Below are 12588 nucleotides of genomic sequence, written 5' to 3'. Positions count from 1 at the left end.
CAAACTCTCATCCAGAAGTTAGGAAACTCTGATTAAATATAATATTGATAGATTGAGGAGCTTCTAAACTTAGTTTAAAAAACTCATTAAGGTAAATTGAACAACATTTTCAACAACTAATTGAGGATGGGTGTTCAGTGGGTTTTTTCCCCCTAGAAATAGAGTTTTTTGGTAAACAGAATTTTTTCTTCTAGCCCATTTACGTAATGGAAGTGTCATTACAATGTATGAAAGACATTTTTATCCCTGATTATTTTGGGTGTACCTATCAGATTTGGTTTATTTTGAATTCTGTGGTTTTATACATACACCAACTATTAAATGTACATCAAATACTGAATCATAAACTACAGTATCAACAACCTTTAAAAGACATTTCATGCAGTTAAATGTATTTTTGATGTTAAGTTAGTGTAATAAACTTAAGAAAAATGTATTTCTCTGTAAATATTTCAGAAAATATATATCAGAAAAAATACAGAGAAAGCTAAATATTTAATTTGAATTTAAAATATTAAGGCAAAAGTACATCTCAAAAACTATAGGACAATTGAAAAGTGAGAGTTATAGACATTTTGTAAAATCAAAGATATATCCCAGCGAAATGAGAACATATGTTGACCCAAAAACTTGCATGTGAATGTTCATAACAGCATTGTTTGTAATAGCTAAAAAATGAAAACAACCCAAATGTCCTTCACTTGATGAACAGATAAACAAACATCGCATATCTATACATGGAATCTCATTCAGCCATAAAAAGGAATGAAGTACCGATTCATGCTACAACATGAATGAACCTTGAAAACATCATGCTAAGTAAAATAAGCCGGTCACAAAAGACCACATACTAGAAGACTCCTTTTATATGAAGTGTCCAGAGTAGGCCAATCCATAGAGACAAAAAGTAGATGGGTAGTTGGGTAGGACCGGGCAAATGAGGTGACTGGGGGGAGGGGGTGATGGGTCAGAAAAGCGAAGTTTCTTTGGAGGATGATGAAAATATTCTACAGTTGCAGTGATGTGCATAGCTCTGCAAACCATTGGATTGTACATTAAAAATCAGTGAAATGTATGTCATGTGAATTATATCTCTATAGAGCTGTTTAAAAAAAAAAAAACCCTCCAAACCTTCTTTCCTTCCAAATTAAAAACTGTCCCATGCAGTCATCTTCTAAAAAATGATAGAAGTTTGGCTGTTGAGGATGGGCTTGACTGAACATCATACCTGCAGACCACAATTTTCTTATTTTGTCTTGTGGCTTTTTTGACTATAACAGATGCAGTGTCTTTTGAAGTGACTTCAAACGTTTGCATAAGCGTATTTGTTTTCCTGGTGGGTAATTTTTTACTGTGGAGGGTCAGATCTTCTAGGCACAGCTTGCCCCTAGAGTGGAGTTGGGGTCAGGCTCCCACGTGCAGGTTATTTGCTAGACACGATAGCCCCCTTAAATTCAGTTTGCATCATGATCACTTTTAGTGTACGTTCCAGGAAGTTAACGTGAAACAGTTCTAAGGACATGTGACCCAATTGTTGAGCATCTTATTTTTGAAAACAAATTGTTTCTATTTGTGCTCCATACTGCTTTGATTTTTACATTGTCCTAATTATTTGGTCAGATAATTCTGTTTATCTCTTTTTTTTTCTGCTTATCTCTTTATTGTATTATAATGGCTTTTAACAAAGTTGAATTTATTAACTTAAGAGGAAAAAATATGAAGATAAAAGAGGGATAGCATACAGAAAGAAAATAGTGAGGGAAATATTTATAATTCCATTAAAGAGGCAGGCAGATACTCATTTACAGGTTTAGCATAAAGAAATAAAAATAGATTAATAGAAGCTAAAACTGATAAACAATGTTTCACTGTTGTACACTCAGCCCCTGCTTACCAATGGGTTCTGTTCCAAGGATTTCTTGGTAAGCTATTTGGAACGTGAAAGGCTTTTTCCTGTTAAGAGTTGAGGCTGAAGTCCAGACCACAAAAGCCCATTTAATCTGTGTGTATCAGAAATACAAGATGAAGAGCTGTGTGAATGCTAATGAAATATATAAGTGATTCATTTAACACATCTGTATAAAGCACCCTCTCTGTGCCTGATTATAGTGATAGGTGCTTTTCCGTGTTAGATGCTTTGGATGGCACTAAAAAATTACTGCTTTCATTTAGTAAATATTTATTGAGCAGCTGCTGTGGGCCTGACACTACACTGGCTTGGGTTTAAGGATGCAGAGAGAGCGACTCTGCTCCCACTTCTAAGGAGCTGTCAGTCCAGAGGGAGCATGTACCAGTAAACAGAGAGTTTTAAATTGCATTGGTTAAGTGCTTCCTTGGATAAACACAAACAGCAGAGGGAGCAAGAATAAGGGAAAGGAACCTATGCTTTTTGTGGGTTTTTTGGGCGGGGTTGTGGGTTTTTTGGGGGGGGCAGTGAAGGAGGCAAAACAGATCCTGAAAAAGGTGAAGCAGGCAGCACTTTGAAAAGTGAGGTTCAAAGTAGGAATAGGGGTCCAGGGAGCTGAGGCCATTCTGGGCACAGAGACCTGAGGATGTGAAGAAAGGAAAAGGGTAAATAAATTAGCCCATAGGTGGGCAATAGATGGGAGCAGGATGGTCACGGTGGGGGTTGAGAGAGGGCAGATGTTGAAAGCGTTCATGTGGAGCCCAGGAGAGATGGCTGCAGGAGCTGCTTGGCTGGTGGTCATTCTGGACGTGGCAGATGAAGCGGTGGGTGGTTTGAGAGTTGCAGGGAGAGCATGTGGACTGAGCAGAGTGCTCAGGGGAGAAGCCTAAGGGGCACTGGTGTCATGGGATGAACAGAGAGGATGGGGAGAAAACAGGAGGCTACATTGTGCTGGAAGACCAGAGAAGGAACACCACCTGTGGTGTCTCATTCAGGCAGCAGACCATCAAGTAGGACTGAGGGCAGCATCCACCGTGTGCAGCATCCAGGACCAAGCCATGGCGTTTCTTAGACACCTTTGCCTCTGAGCTGCAAAAGCAGGTCTCAGACGCTCTGAGAACCCTAGTGCCCACACTGTGACTTTCAGCTTCATTATGGCAGGCGCCCTGTCCTTATTCGTTTTCCAGTGTTTACCCTGTATTTCCATAATTTCTTCTCCTCCTCTGTGCTATCTCCGCACCCTAGAGTTGTGTTTTATCCTGCAGATGGACTTCTTTAATATCTTAAAACAAAAAATTTTAGAATATTTGAGATTCCTGCATCTGAAAAAAATTTATCAATAGATCTTGTGGGGAAAAGGTTTGTACGGCTTGATTAAATTTCCAGCATATGGTTTGGGATGTCTCTTCTAGATACATAAAATTAGCTTTTATCTTAAACTGATATTTTCAATACTATACTTAATACAAATGTACAAACAAACTCTTATGTGGAATTCCAAAATCTCAGACATCGAAAACTGGAATGTTTTCATAAGGTCAGGGGTGACTTGAACTGAGACGAGGTTATTTAGAGCTTTTACTCTCTCTTGGAGTGAATACTTGCGTGTTTTAATTGTTAATGTGTCTTATTACAAGGTGTTACCCCAGACTCCACTGGGGTGTGAAATAAATTATGGCATGTGCACCATTTTTCCTTTTTAAAGTCCAGGAGAGCCTGAATTCTGAAACATACCTTGCTCCGAGAGTTCCAGCCGCAGACTTGGCAGTCTCTTCGCTGCTGACCCGTCTAGGGTCTCTCTGCTTTCTTACACGAGCCCGCTTTTGCTGCATGCTCCATGGCCCTCCAAAGGTTTCTGGCATCACAGAAGAGAGCGCTGGTGGGGTTACAGTTGCCAGTGAGGACCGGGCATATTTTTATTCATCGAGGGTGTCTGACAAGAGGCCCTGGGCTGCAGGCCACCCTGATGAGTGGGTTTTCCTGTGGGAAGTGAGATTCTGAGCCTTATCTCAAGAGTGCCTTGACCAGTTGGTATCCTCTGCTTTGGGTACAGGAGGGCAAAGCTGTTGTGGCTTGTGTGGCAGGACTTCGACTATCCCAGCTACTGTGGACGAGCAGGGACTCTTTGGGCCCTACTCTGACCTTGCTTGTCCTTTGTCATTTGGTTTTGAGGCCCAGCCTGTTGTCTTTCACGGTTCCCTGGCACCTGGGGAATGGAACACTTGTTACCTGTGCATCGCTGTGTGTTCACTGAGTAGAATGGTGTCATGGAAGGAATACGGATGAAGCCTACACGTTAATTTCTGTGGGCCTCAGTAACTTCATCTGTCGAGTGAGGACACGACAGCTACCTCTGAGTTTATGAATTTTAAATGGGATGTTATACCTAATATAATGAGTACATTGTAGTGCTTAGTAAATGTTGCGTACAGTGCTTCTTTGCCTACACATTACTGCTTTTGTTCCTCACAACAACCTTAAAACGGAAGGCAGGGATCATTATTTTCACACATATATGAAGAAATGAAAGCTTAGAGAAGTCAAGTAACAAATGGCAAGTCACACAGCTAACAAGTGGCAGAATCAGGGTTAAAACTTGGACCTTTCGATTCTAAATTATTTGCCTTTCACTTCTTCTTCTTCAGTGAAGGAAAATCTTTCTGGACACAAAGAGATATTTAGATAGAGTTGAGTTCAACCTAGCCAGTGCTTTCAGTATGCTGACAGTGTCATGGGCACTGGGCTCCATCTTGGAGCTGTAAACACCTCGGGCAGACTCTGCTTCCAGGGAATCGTGGTATTTCAGAGACAAGGCGTGGGGTAACTTCATCAGTGTGAATTAAATGCTGTGGAATCAGAGAGCAGTCATGGTATGGGGGGCCACAGTATTCTCATAGAATCATAAATTTATTTTAAACTGAGAGGACCCTAAAAGATCAGCTTACTCATATTAGTTGCACTGTGTGTGTGTTTGGGTTCAGGGGAGCATATCAGCTGTGTAGGGGGAGTCAGGGATATAATTCAGTCGGGGAAATAAGACATAAGTGAGTAAAATGTTAATAAAGACTTAAAACAGCTGGTCAAGATAGAAGACATATCACAAAGCAGTACATGCTTTTATTTGCTTATTGGATTATGCAGACAGCATTTATTGTAGGAATTCAGCGGAGAGAGCTATATCAAGTGCCTTGGCCAAGATTTCATCATTATGTGTTGACAGAGGGGGATCTAGAATGGAGAGCTCTTCCCTCTTACCTGTAATTCTCTTTGTGCTTTACTATACTAGTCAGAATCCCTCTGGGTGCGAAATTCAATCAAAAGGGGCTTAAAGGCACATGTACATGCACACACACACGCACACACGCAATACAGGTTTTTGGCTCACAGAAAAGTCCCTTGGGTTGTGCTTCAATACAGTAACAACTGGCTTCACTTCAATGGGTATTAATATCTGGAATCTATAATTCTTGGTTCTGCTTTGTTCTATGTTGGCATCTTTCTCAGGCAGGCTGTCTCCTAGGTGATGGCAGATAAAGGCTTATATCCTACTAGCTTATGAACCCCAGCTGCAGGGGTAGGGGTGCCTTTGCAATATTTTCAGCAAAGTTCTGAGGCTGGCTGTCACTGCCCATGTCTGAGTTATTGGCCTACCCTAAAGTGAAGGAATGTGGAGTTAGCTTCACCGAAACCTCATGGATTGAGATTTGGAGAGGCATGGTTTCCTAAAAGAATATCAGGATGTCATTGCTGAAAGAGAGGGAGAGGTTCTGGAAGGTCAAAATTAACATCTGCATTCTGCAACACATATGTAAAACTTAGGAAATTTTAAAAAGAAATTTAATAAGAACCTAAGTCATTAAAATTTTTATACAATTTTTAACAGTTACTTTCCATTTATAAAATATTAGCTATATTCCCTGTGTTGTACAGTACATCCTCAGCCTATCTTATACCCAATAATTTTATCTCCCACTCCCCAATTCCTATATTGCCCTCCTCCCCCTACTGGTAGCCACTAGTTTGTTCTCTGTATCTGTGAGTCTCCTTTTTTGTTATATTCTCTAGTTTGTTGTATTTTTTTAGAGTCCACATATAAGTGCTATCATATAGTATTTGTTTTTCTATGTCTGACTTATTTCCTTAGCATAATGCTCTCCAATCCTATCCATGTTACTGCAAATGGCAAAATTTTGTTCTTTTCGTGGCTGAGTAGTATTCCACTGTAGGATGTGTATGTGTGTGTGTGTACATATATATATACACACCACATCTTTATCCATTCATCTGTTGATGGACATGTAGGTTGCTTTCATATTTTGGGAATTCTAAATAATGCTGCTATGAACAATGGAGTATATGTATCTTTTCAAATTAGTCTTTTGGTGTTCTTTGGGGACATATACCCAGGGGGGGAATCACTGGATCATATTTTTAGTTTTATGGGAAACCTCTGTACTGTTTTCTGCAGTGACTGCACCAATTTACATTCCCATGAACAGTGTACAAGAGTTCCTTTTTCTCAACATCCTTGCCAACATTTGTTATTTGTGTTCTTTATGATGATAACCATTCTGACAGGAGTGAGGTGGTATCTCACCGTGGTTTTGATTTGCATTTCCCTGATGATAAACAATGTTGAGCATCTTTTCTTATGCCTGTTGGCCATGTGCATTTCCTCTTTGGAAAAATGTCTATTCAGTTTTTCTGCCCACTTTCAAATTGGGTTCTTTTTTTTTTTGAAGTTGAGTTGTATGAGCTGTTTATGTATGTAGGATATTAATCCCTTATCAGGGACTTTTTGTTTTGTCAATGGTTTCCTTTGCTGTGCAAAAAAATATATATTTTAAGTTTTATTAAGTATCGTTTGTTTGTTTATTTTTGTTTCTGTTTCCTTTGCTTTAGTAGACAGATCCAAAAAAATATTGCTACAATTTACTCAGAGTGTTCTGCCTATGTTTTCCTCTGGGAGTTTTATAGTATCTGGTCTTACAGTTAGGTATTTAATCCATTTTGAGTTTATTTTTCTATATGGTGTTAGAGAATGTTCTAATTTCATTCTTTTACATGTAGCTGTCCAGTTTTCCCTGTCTCTTCAATAAGAGACAGTCTTTTCTCCATTTTATATTCTTGCCTCTTTTGTCATAGATTAATTGACCATAGGTGTGCTGGTTTATTTCTGGGCTCTCTGTCCTGTTCCATTGAGCTGTGTGTCTGTCTTTGTGCTAGTACCATACTGTTTTGATTACTGTAATTTTGTTGTTTAGCCTGAAGTCAGGGAATGTGATTCTTTCAGTACTGTTCTTTCTCAGGATTGTTTTGGCTATTTGGGGGTCTTTGTGTTTTCATACAAAATTTTTAATTGTTTGTTCTAGTTCTGTGAAAAATACCACTGGGATTTTTTTTCCTGCCTTAGGTTTATTTGTACAAACAGCACAGGCAGACATGAGCCCCATGCAGACAGCAGCCCAGGGGTCACACTAGTCCTTATATCCTTACATCAACAGATGAAAGCCTCTACTCTGGAGCCTTTGTAGGGGCCTGGGCGCCTTTGGGAGCCTGAACCTGAGCTGCAGCTGAAGCTGCGGCCTTGGTCTGAGCCTTGGCCTTGGCCTTTGGCTGACAGAGCCTGAGACCCTTGGTGATGTGGGCATGAGCATATTTCCCGAGCTTGGGGTGAGCAGTGTAGGCAAGTCGACTGAGTTTGTGGCTGTTGCCCTTTGGAATCTTGGGCTTGACCTCCTTGGGCTTTACAAGAGCCTTTATAGCCTCAGCACGTGCACTCGTGGCCTTGGCGTTGTTGGCCTGCATCTTCTTCAGGCCCTTGTTGTGCTTCTTGGCAAAGTGCATGTTCCTCAGGAACTTGGGGCCCACCCCCTTAAGAGATTTGTATTGTTGTGATCAGAGTTTTTTGATGCCATTTCTGTGCCATTTTCAGGACTGGTTGTGTGTGGTGTGGTTCTTCGACTTGGCCATGCCTGCACCACAGCCTGGAGAATCCGAATTGCCTGGGACCGGAAGAGAAAGAGTCCACTGGGATTTTGATAGAGATTGCATTCGATCTGTAGATTGCCTTGGGTAGTATGTTCATTTTAACAATTTTGGATCATCCAGTCCAACAGTATGGTATATCTTCCCATCTCTTTGTGCCATCTTCAGTTCCTTTTATCAGTGTCTTACAGTTTTCAGAGTACAGGTCTTTTGCCTCCTTAGGTAGTTTATTCCTAGGTATTTTATTCTTCTTGATGCAGTGGTAAATGGGATTATTTTCTTAATTTTTCTTTCTGATAACTTAGTTGTTAGTGTAAGAAATGCAATAGATTTCTGTATATTGATTTTGTATCCTGCAACTTTACTGAATTCATCGATGAACTCTAGTAGTTTCTTTGTGGTGTCTAGGATTTTCTATGTATAGTATCATGTCACCTGCAAACAGTGACAGTTTTTACTTCTTTTCCAATTTGCATTCCTTTTAGTTTTTTTCCCCCCTTCTTTGATTGCTGTGGCTAGGACTTCTAAAACTATGTTGAATAAAGGTGGTGAGAGTGGGCATCCTTATCTATTTCCTGATCTTAGAGGAAATGCTTACAGCTTTTCACCATTGAGTATGATGTGAGCTGTAGGTTGGTCATATGTAGCCTTTATAATGTTGAGGTATGTTCCCTCTATGCCCACTTTCTGGAGAGCTTTTATCGTAAATGGATGCTGAATTTTGTCAAAAACTTTTTTTGAGTTTATTGAGATGATCATATGGTTTTTATTCTTCAGTTTGTTAATGTGGTGTATCATGCTGATTGATTAGCAAACACTGAAAAATCCTTGCATCTCTGAGATAAATCCACTTATCATGGTGTATGATCCTTTTGATGTATTGTTGGATTCTATTTGCTAATACTTTGTTAAGGATTTTAACATCTATGTTCATCTTTGATTTTGGCCTGTAATTGTGTGTGTGTGTGATATCTTTGTCTGGTTTTGGTATCAGGATGATGGTGGCCTCATAGAATAAGTTCAGAAGTATTTCTTCCTCTGCAATTTTTTGGAATAGTTTGAGAAGAATAGATGTTAACTCTTCTCTAAATATTTGGTGGAATTCACCTGTGCAGCCATCTGGTCCTGGACTTTTGTTTGTTGGGAGTTTTAAAATTACTGATTCAGTTTCATTACTGATAATTGGTCTGTTCATATTTTCTGTTTCTTCTTGGTTCAGTCTTGGGAGATTCTACCTTTCTAAGAATTTTTCCATTTCTTGTAGGTTGTCCATTTTATTGGCATATAGTTGTTTATAGCAGTCTCACATGATCCTTTGTATTTCTGTGGTGTCAGTTGTAACTTCTCAAGTTAAGTCTCAAGATTTAACTGCTGTTCTGACTTTTAACACTTTTCACCTCTTTTGGATTTTTAGAGTTATATGAATGGATTTACACATTATGTACTCATTTGTATCTGGCTTCTTTCACTCAATATTATTTTGTCCAGGTTTTTAGTCGTTTCATGTGTATGAGGGCAAATTTACTATTTATTTTCTCATCTTGATCGAAGACAAAAATCCCTTTAATGAACTCTTAATAATTTAAAGTTGACCTTGGACTTTTTAACATGGAAAGTTTGATCTTTTATTTCTTGCTTTCCAAATTTTGTATTATCTCTAAGAAATGTTAAAATTTACCTTCGAGTATGATCAATGGTAGACTATCTTTTTCAGGTTGAGAAAGTTTCCTTTGAGTCCTAGTTTACTAAGAGTTTTTGTCATAAATGAGTATTGAAATTTATTTTCTAATTCTATACATACATTGAAGTGATTATGTTTTTTCATCTTTAACCTATTAATGTGGTTAATTACACTTAAAAGACTTCCCTGGTATTTAAACTTCTTTGCATGTCTGCTGTAAATTTTTATTTTTGTTGTATTTGTTTTTTTATACATCGTAAATTTTGTTTACTGCTGTTTAGTTTAGGATGTTTATAACTTATGATCATCAGAGATTGATTTTATTATATAAATTACCTTCTTTGAGTTTGTTATCTTCATAAAATGATATGGGAAGTTTTTCCTTAGAACAACTTATGTAAAAAATCAGTTACCTGTTCTTTGAAGGTTGAGAAAAAGTCATATAAAACCATCTGGATGTGATGTGCCCCTTTAAACACTTTTTTCTACATTTTATCTTTTTAGTAGTTATTGGTCTATATGCTTTCTATTTTTTCCTTTTAAAAATTGTTTAAACACTTTTTCCTCTTGTGATTTTTAAATGTCCACTATATCTGTAGTTTTATTCTTTGTCTGAATCAACCTTATCAATGATTTATCTTTAAAAGATAGTTTTTATCTTCTCTACCTTTTAATGTTTTCTTTATGTTGGTATTTTATTAATAATTTGCTTTCATCTTTTATATTTCTTCCTTGTATTTTGCTTTGGTTTAAACTGTTGATTGATACTTCTTGAATTGGCCATCTGTCATACTAATTTTTTTCATCTTTTTCTTGACTTCTAATGTATACTCTAAATTAATCCATAAATTTCTTTTAAGTACCACTTTAACTGTATCCCACAAATGTATGATATGTGATGTGTTCATTATTCTTCAGTTATTAATATTTTATCATTCCAATTAGGTTTCCTTTTTTTGACCCATCAATTATTTAAAAATGTGGTTTCTGGTTTCCAAAAGCATTTTTATAATTTTTAAAAAGTCTCATTTTATTTCTAACTGTATTGAAATTAGAATGTTGTCTAATTATATTTTCGAAGGTTCCTTTGTGGCTTAATTGCTGAATTTTGTAACTCTTCCACATGTACTTGAACTTACTGTGTATTCTTAGATTGTTTTGCATCCTAACTCATGCTAATTCAATCCTTCTTGTTTACTATCTTCTGTGTGTTTGTAGGGTGAGCTCATCTTTAGGAGGAGTGTTTTTGTACATGTACCTTGGGTTCTGGAAATGTTCCTATAGAGCAATTTTTTACTTGCTGTGAGGTCTCCTGGATTTCATAGGTGCTTCATCAGTTTTCTTATTAATTTCTTATCTTCAGATGTCTGCACTGTGCTGATACTATATTTCTGTGAGAGGTAAAGACTTGAAGATTTTATTTGTCACATGATAATTTTTTTCCATTCCTAGCTCCAAACAGCAAGCATCCTTCCCACTTAGAGAAGTGAGTACCTAGAGAGGTACAAATTTTTGATGAAATTTTACTAGTCCCCTTTTCAAAGAAAGGGCAGCATTTTAAAAAGAGTAGTAGCCTTATGCTAGGGTTCTGAATCCAGCCTTGTATTAATCCAAGGCTATTGATGTCTGAGATATCGGCCTGTGGTACCTGCAAACAAGTTGGTTACCCCTCTCGGCTAACACCACGTGTCTTTCTAATTTTATCAGCATTTCTCAGGAACCGAAAGCTGGTCTAATTTTTAAAGATGAATAAACTGAGATTTATTGATGACCCAAGATCACTCAGTTGGAAAGTGTCAGGCCTGAGATGAAAACCTGAATATGATCTGCTTCTTGTTGGTATTCTTCTTACTTTGCATTTGGCTCTTATATGGTATTTGTGATTGTTAATTTTATGTGTCAACTTGACTGAGCCATGAGGTGCCAGGACAGTTGATCAGATGTTCTGGGTGGATATTTATGGGTGAGACAAACATTTGAATCAGTCAGCTGAGTAAAGATTACCCTCCCTAATGTGAGTAGGCCTCACCCAATCAGCTAAAGACCCGAATGGAACAAAATGCTGAGCAAGAGGGAACTTGGCCTGCCCGACTCCTTGAGGTGGAACATGGGTCTTCTCTTGCTTTCGGACTGGAACTGACACCGTTGGCTCTCCTGATTCTCAGGCCTTCAGTCAGTCCTCTCCTGGGTCTCTAGCTTGTCAGCTGCAGATTTTGGGGCTTCTTGGCTTCCGTAATCTCATGTGAACAAATTATTTATGTATTCTTGTCTCCTATTGGTTCTGTTTCTCTGGAGAACCCTGACTAATACACTGTTATACTAATTTTAAATTTCTGTTCTCATTAATTATTGAAGCATTTGTTTTATTTTGAGTACATTAGACACTAAGGGGACAGACTAGAGAAGAATGAGTTAAGACTGCAAATTCTTTCAGGATGTTAGAGAAGTCACAGCTAGGTAAACCCATTTAGAAAATGTAAGTAAAAAAAATAATAGAAGCTAAACTCTACATGACAGTTAAGAGTATGTGTGGAACCAGGGACCTTATTATACCCAGGGCGACATTTCTAATTCAGTGATGCCAGGCTTGTTCTGTTGGTTCAGTGCCTGATAATTAAGGTGCTTTTTGTGGCGCCAAATGAAATTTTAATGTATTTATTTTCATTGTGAATCAGGAATCATTTTACCAGTAGAAAATATGACTGTTATGTAAGCCATATAGTAGTCGCAGCCATGAGTATGTGAGTCTGTGACAAAACAAGCTGAGGAAAGAAGCACGGTTAGCGATGTTCATTTTTCTTTGTTAATATCCATTTGTCTTGTTACTTGCTTGTGCTTGTTGGCGTATGTGTGAGAACAGGCACCCAAAGCGTAGAAACTATATGGGGAAAAACAGAACATTTAGAAAATTTCCCATTAATTTTTTCTGCAGAGGGAGGAAAGTTATTTATTATCTGCTTTTCAGGGATGTTATTGGGGGCCGCTATTCTGATATATGCATACCACTTCTGAA

At 38.0% G+C, this 12588-nt stretch overlaps 1 protein-coding gene and 1 pseudogene across 1 annotated transcript in view; one reads left to right on the top strand and one right to left on the bottom strand.

The window, feature by feature from the left end:
- Positions 1–12588, top strand: part of SYT16 (synaptotagmin 16) — a 235865-nt gene that overhangs the window by 169142 nt on the left and 54135 nt on the right. The window lies entirely within an intron of this gene.
- Positions 7421–7879, bottom strand: LOC105074649 (large ribosomal subunit protein eL29 pseudogene; annotated as a pseudogene).

The sequence above is a fragment of the Camelus bactrianus genome, chromosome 6, assembly GCF_048773025.1.
Source record: "Camelus bactrianus isolate YW-2024 breed Bactrian camel chromosome 6, ASM4877302v1, whole genome shotgun sequence".
Taxonomy (NCBI): domain Eukaryota; kingdom Metazoa; phylum Chordata; class Mammalia; order Artiodactyla; family Camelidae; genus Camelus; species Camelus bactrianus.
The sequence above is the reverse complement of the archived record's forward strand: the minus strand, read 5'-3'. Positions and strand labels throughout refer to the sequence as shown.